The sequence below is a fragment of the Podarcis tiliguerta genome (assembly GCF_965153285.1).
Source record: "Podarcis tiliguerta genome assembly, chromosome: 17".
Classification (NCBI taxonomy): domain Eukaryota; kingdom Metazoa; phylum Chordata; class Lepidosauria; order Squamata; family Lacertidae; genus Podarcis; species Podarcis tiliguerta.
This window is the reverse complement of record NC_139550.1, coordinates 543,416-549,415: the sequence shown is the minus strand read 5'-3', so window position 1 is coordinate 549,415 and position 6,000 is coordinate 543,416.

The window sequence follows — 6,000 nt, the reverse complement described above, 5'->3', positions numbered from 1 at the left end:
CCGCGGTAAGTAGGTTAGATTACGAGGAACAGTTAAAGTTATTTCTGAAAATGTTTTTCTCTGAAATTAGCAATACAACAAAACAATGTAATGAAAAGAATGGCTTAGTCTAATGAGAAGATGGTGCTAGGGAAACAAGTGACGGCACCCGAAACATGAGAAGCACTAGTTAGACACGCAACGAGGGACCAGTGTGAGCGCTCTTATTTATATCGAAGGACCAAAATAATACATTAACGTAGAAGGGGATATAATGGGACACTAAGTAATAGCAAAAATACTGGAAAGGGATATATATACGCAGGACGCAGGTGGTGCTGTGGTCTAAACCACAGAGCCTAGGACTTGCCGATCAGAAGGTTGGTGGTTCGAATCCCCGCAATGACGGGGTGAGCTCCCGTTGCTCGGTCCCAGCTCCTGCCAACCTAGCAGTTCGAAAGCACGTCAAAGTACAAGTAGATAAATAGGTACTGCTCCAGCGGGAAGGTAAACGGCGTTTCTGTGCGCTGCTCTGGTTCACCAGAAGCGGCTTAGTCCTTCTGGCCACATGGCCCGGAAGCTGTACGCCGGCTCCCTCGGCCAATAAAGCAAGATGAGTGCCGCAACCCCAGAGTCAGTCACAACTGGACCTAACGGTCAGGGGTCCCTTTACCTTTACCTCTCTCTCTCTCTCTCTCTCTCTCTCTCTCTCTCTGCATGTCAGATTGCTGTGGGAGAAAAAACCTACAAAACTATGAGGAGCAGTGTGAGTGTAGGTAATTTTAATAAGCAGTGGTACATCTTTAAAGCTTTAATGTGTAATGATACATCTTTATAACTTCTATTAATGATCAAGCTGATAGGATATCTCCTCCTTTGGCACAGAATAATTTATAGTTGGGCCTGTTACAATGAGGTTTGTGTAATTTGAAAAAGGGATGATTAAAGATAGATGGGGATGATTTTTCAGCTCTGTCTGTCGTGCCGTTGAGGCCTGGAGGTCATTCAGCTCTCGAATAACATGCAATATACACAACACAACTTGCTTTGTTCTATGTAAAAAACTTCTATTAATAGAGCTGTGGTGAAGGAAGCAGCATATTACAAGAGGGCTATTGCATTTGCTTTTTAAGTTCCCAAAGCTGAATTATGAACACAAAGTCTTTACTTTTGAAAAAGCAAATATTGTTTAAACTTCAAATACAGTGTGATGTGGACTTCTTGGGAGCTGAGGAAGAGTTGTTTTGGGAACGTTGGTTGGTTCTAACAGAGGTGCTGTTTCGCTGACCTTTTAAGTTCTCAAGACTATGAGATGAGACTTTGTTTAGCTGATGGGATCGTGCCCATAAATGATCATTGCTGATTATGTCAGTCCATGGTGTATAATATAAGCATTGTCACATAGGAGTCCGGGACTAAGTCACTTGTGCATGTAGCAATCTCAGCAGCAATTGAGGTACTGGATTGAGAAGAACAACGACCAAGCCATCTCCAGTTGGAATTGCCAGCTATAGAAGTGCAATGTGATGGGGAAATTCCTGCCTTCCTTGCGGCAAAGCTGCTCAGTCTTCTTTCCCCTTCCTTCCTTCCAAACAAACAAAACCAGTCACAGCTGCAAAGTTCATAGTTTTATCAAGGTACCAAGAGGGCCCATTGTGCACCCAGCAGCAAACAGATGCTTTCCCTCAGCTGCTGGAACAAAAGAAGTGGATTTTAAAAGGCAACACAATACCACAAAACAATGAGCATAGGGCAGGTGAGAGCTGTAATCGATAGCACACTGTGTACAGTGGGAAGTTGCCTGGTGGAATTTGAGAACATCAGTCAATACTGAGCTGTCATCCCCGTCCTTAGGGGACGCGGGTGGCGCTGTGGTCTAAACCACTAAGCCTCTTGGGCTTTCTGATCGGAAAGTCAGCGGTTCGAATCCCCGCGACAGAGCGAGCTCCCGTTGCTCTGTCCCATCTCCTGCCAACCTAGCAGCTTGAATGCAACACTAGTGCAAGTAGATAAATAGATACCGCTCCAGCAGGAAGGTAAACGGCTTTTCTGTGCTGTCAGAGCTGGCTCCGGGTCCCAGCTCACCAAGGACCAACGCTAGCCGGTAGTACAGTATCAAAGTCTTTATTGAAGAATAGTCTCCATTTACAAGTCTCAGCGTCCCAGCTCTACGTCTGAGCTTTAGACCGGCGAAGCTCTATCTGGATCTCCGCCCCCTGTGCACCAGCTTAAAACTCTAATCTTACTCCACCTCCTCCTTCTCTCTCTCTTCCTCTGGGTCTTACTACCCCCCGGGGTCTCTTCCCTCCTGGACTCTTCTGACGCAGAGCTGGACCCCTCTGACTCCTCCCCCTCTCTTCGGCGTGCTTTAGGACCTGGCTCCCTACCCGGGCTGCCCACCTTGCCGCCCTCCTGCACATTTGAACTTGGCGCGCGCGCGCGTTTAACTTTCCTGATGACCGTTTCCTCGCTCCCTGACGAGGGTGTGGCCACTCCTGCCTCACGCTCTCCCTCTGCCTGCGCGCTCCCTGATCCCGATGCCTTGGACTCCTCCCCCCTACTGCACTCTGGGGGGGACGCTGGTCCGGATTTCCAGCTGCTACTCTCTGAGTCCCCTTCTTCCCGAGGTGTCCCCCTGGGCACTCCCCTTGCCCTGACCATGGGGGCCCCTTTCTGTGAATCCTCCGAGTCACTGGAGAGACTCAGAGATCTTGGACTACTGTCGCCGCTGACATTTCCTTCCGACTCCTCCCCCTCGCTCTCTGTTTCTTCCCTCTCCAGTGACTCTGCTCCTGAACCCCTGACATCCATCCCCCCCTCGAAGCCCCCCCTTCCCCCCTCCCCTTCCTCCGGCGGGGGTGCTGGGTGCTCCATCGTTGTGGGGGTGAATGGTGGATACAGTTCGTCCCCCGTGGCGTGCATCCAGTTAGAGAAATCCGGCTCGTCCTCCATGTCTTCGCCGACCTCGTTCTCCTCTGCTTCCATCTCCGTGCCGCCATGCTCGAACCCAACGTCCTCCCCCATCACGTCCATGTCCCTCTCACCCTCGTTCCCCTCTGGGTCCGTTGCCTGCCAAGGGCCCCTCAGCCACCTCTCCTCTCCTCGATTGTCCCACCAAAACGAGCGGTCTGAGGCAAACCTCGAGGGCGAGCCCTCCGGTGAACGTGTGTCTAATGGTGGTTCTTCGTCCGAGGTAAATCCCTGGAACGTGCTGGTAGAAAGCGTGGGTGTGAAAAGCCAGTCATCGAAATACTCGGCTGGCATGGGCCTGTGTGGGAACAAGGCATGAAACTCCTCTTTGAGGAGAGGCTCGTCCAGGGCATAGTCCGGCACCCAGCTGTTGGCGCTGGCCGGGGTACCTTCCCTTGCGAGAAAATATTCTACTCCCTCTTCCCCCCATCTCGAGTCCAAAATCTCTGTGACCTGGTTGATGGGTTCCCTTCTTGGCGACTCCCTCCTTGGGGGGATCTCCTCATACCGGTCTGGTGCCGTGCCCTGCGCCTGAAATCGGTGAGGTGCTTTGTAGGGCGTGAGCACCGACCTATGGAATACTGGGTGCATTCTGGATCCTTCCGGAAGTGTCAACCGGAAGGCCACCGGATTGATCTGTGCCTCAACTAGGTAAGGTCCTAGCTGCTTATGTCCGAGTTTCTTTTTAGCTAAGGATCTGGTCGGCACTGTGTGGGCCGCTAACCACACCCAGTCTCCCACCCGTATGTCTTCACCAACCCTCCTGTGCTTGTCAGCCTGCAGTTTGTATGCGTGCTTTGCCAGCTCTAACTGCCTCCTAAGCTGCTCGTGGACTTCCTGCAATTCCGCCGCCAAGACTTCCGCTGCCTGTGGCTCCCCCTCCCCCAGTCTCTCTAATCCCGGGAAGGTTCTGGGATGCCTCCCGTTGTTGGCGAAGAACGGCGTCACCCCTGTGGACACGTGCTTCGTGTTGTTGTAAGCGAACTCAGCGAGCGGCAGGTAGTCCACCCATGTCGTCGGCTGTTGATTTGCGTAGCATCTCAGGTACTGCTGCATGATGGCGTTGACGCGTTCCGCTTGTCCATTGGTCTGCGGGTGTCTCGCCGACGCTAGGTTGATCTTGACGTTCAGGAAACCCATCAGCTTCTGCCAGAAGCTCGAAATGAACTGGCGCCCCCTGTCGGACAAGATAGACCGTGGCAGTCCATGCACTCTGAAGACGTGGTCTATGAACAGTTTGGCGGTCTGTTCTGCCGTGGCGACCTTCGCGCACGGAATGAAGTGGGCCATTTTAGTGAACATGTCCACCACCACTAGCACTGCCGTTTTACCCCTTGAGCTGGGTAAATCCGTGACAAAGTCCAGGGCCACCCTCTCCCACGGTCCGCTCGGAGTCTGCAGCGGTTCGAGCAGTCCCGCCGGAGGTTTGTGGACGGACTTGGCCCTTTGGCAGGTGTCGCACCTCGAGACGTACTCCGCGACTTCCCCCCGCATCTTGGGCCACCAAAAATCTCTGGCAACGAGTTCTGCCGTCTTCTCCTTGCCAAAGTGCCCGGCGGTGGGTGCGTCGTGTAACTGCTGCAGTACTTTCGCCCGGAGGTCGTCTCCCGGTACGTAGAGGGCCCCTCTGCGGATGAGCAATCCGTCTCGTACTTGGAACTCGTCGTCCTTCACCGTGCCCTTGTGCACCTCCTCCATCTTGGCTTGTGCAAAGGGGTCCCTCTGCAGTGCTCGACGGACCGCCTCCAAGTCCACGGTTGCTGCAGCGCACGCCCACGCTTTCGGAGCGAAAATGTGCTTGGCCGCTGCTGGTGCCGCCTCTTCGAGGTATTGCGGCTTCCTGGACAGTGCATCCGCCATGATGTTGTTGTCGCCTGGGATGTATTCTATCCTGAAGTCGAAATCCGCGAAAAATTCCGCCCATCTGATGTGCCGCTGGTTTAGGAATCTTGCCGTGCGCCAGTACTCCAGGTTCTTATGATCCGTGCGGACCTGCACGGTGTGCTTGGCCCCGACGAGGAAGTGCCGCCACGCCTTGAATGCTGCATGAATGGCCAGCAACTCCCTGTCCCAGATGGTGTAGTTTTGCTCCGACTTGCTGAGCTTCCTAGAGTAGAAGGCACACGGTCTCCAGTCCCCATGCGGGTCCTCCTGCAACAGTACGGCGCCCACGGCTCTGTCTGAGGCGTCTGTTTCAACCCTCATCGGTTTGCTGGGATTCACATGCAGTAGCTGCCCTTCGGACGAGAAGAGACGCTTAAGGTTCTGAAAGGACTGCTCCGCTTGCTCCGTCCAGATGAACTTCTTCTTCTTAGAGCTGAGCGTGTCAGTAATGGCCGCCGTCTGCATCGCGAACCCCTTGATGAACTTGCGGTAAAAGTTGGCGAACCCCACAAACCGCTGGACCTCCTTCCGATTGCGCGGGCTCTTCCAGTCCAACACTGCGCGAACCTTGGCGCTGTCCATGGCAAGCCCCTTGTCCGACAGCTTGTAGCCTAGGAAATCCACCTCCGTCCTGTCGAACTGGCACTTCTCCAGCTTGGCATACAGCCGATGCTCCTGCAGTCTCTGCAGAACTGCCTTGACGTCACCTTCGTGGGCCTCCTCCGATTCTGAGAATATCAGGATGTCGTCCAAGAAGCAGACGCATGTCTTGTAGAGGAGACCCGCCAGGACGTGATGCATGAAAGCTTGAAAACAGTGGGCGCCATTTTGTAAACCGAAGGGCATAACTCTGTATTCATATGTGCCCAGGGGCGTGAACATGGCAGTCTTCCACTCGTCTCCTTCCCGTATGCGAATCAGGTTGTACGCCCCTCGCAGATCCAACTTTGTAAAAACGCGTCCTTTCCTCGCCGTCGCCAGCAGGTCATCTATCTTGGGCATGGGAAAGGCCGCGGGCTTGGTTCTGGAATTTAAAATTCTGAAGTCCACTACAAGTCTTTTTTGGGGCGTGTCCCTCTTCTTCACAAAGAATACAGGACTGCCCCCCGCCGCCTTCGACTCCCGGATGAAACCGCGCTTCAAGTTGAGGTCTATGAACTCCTTGAG